The sequence below is a fragment of the Austrofundulus limnaeus genome, unplaced genomic scaffold, assembly GCF_001266775.1.
Source record: "Austrofundulus limnaeus strain Quisiro unplaced genomic scaffold, Austrofundulus_limnaeus-1.0 Scaffold633, whole genome shotgun sequence".
In the NCBI taxonomy this organism is placed as follows: Eukaryota; Metazoa; Chordata; class Actinopteri; order Cyprinodontiformes; family Rivulidae; genus Austrofundulus; species Austrofundulus limnaeus.
The window spans coordinates 244,080-244,688 of record NW_013953035.1 but is presented as its reverse complement, the minus strand read 5'-3'; positions in this window follow the sequence as shown (position 1 = coordinate 244,688).

Sequence of the window (609 nt, the reverse complement as noted above, 5' to 3'; positions counted from 1 at the left end):
TGTCCACATCATGTCCACATCATGTCCACACCATGTTTATTCTGTCTTAAAGACATCCATGTCCACATCATGTCCACACCATGTCCACACCATGTCCACATCACGTCCACACCATGTTTATTCTGTCTTAAAGACATCCAGGTCCACACCACGTCCACACCATGTCCACACCATGTTTATTCTGTCTTAAAGACATCCATGTCCACATCATGTCCACATCATGTCCACACCATGTCCACACCATGTCCACATCATGTCCACACCATGTCCACACCATGTCCACACCATGTCCACATCATGTCCACACCATGTTTATTCTGTCTTAAAGACATCCAGGTCCACACCACGTCCACACCATGTCCACATCATGTTTATTCTGTCTTAAAGACATCTATGTCCAGATCATGTCCACATCATGTCCACACCATGTCCACACCATGTCCACACCATGTTTATTCTGTCTTAAAGACATCCATGTCCACATCATGTCGACACCATGTCGACACCATTTCCACACCATGTCCACACCATGTCCACACCATGTCCACACCATGTCCACACCATGTTTATTCTGTCTTAAAGACATCCATGTCCACATCATGTCGACAC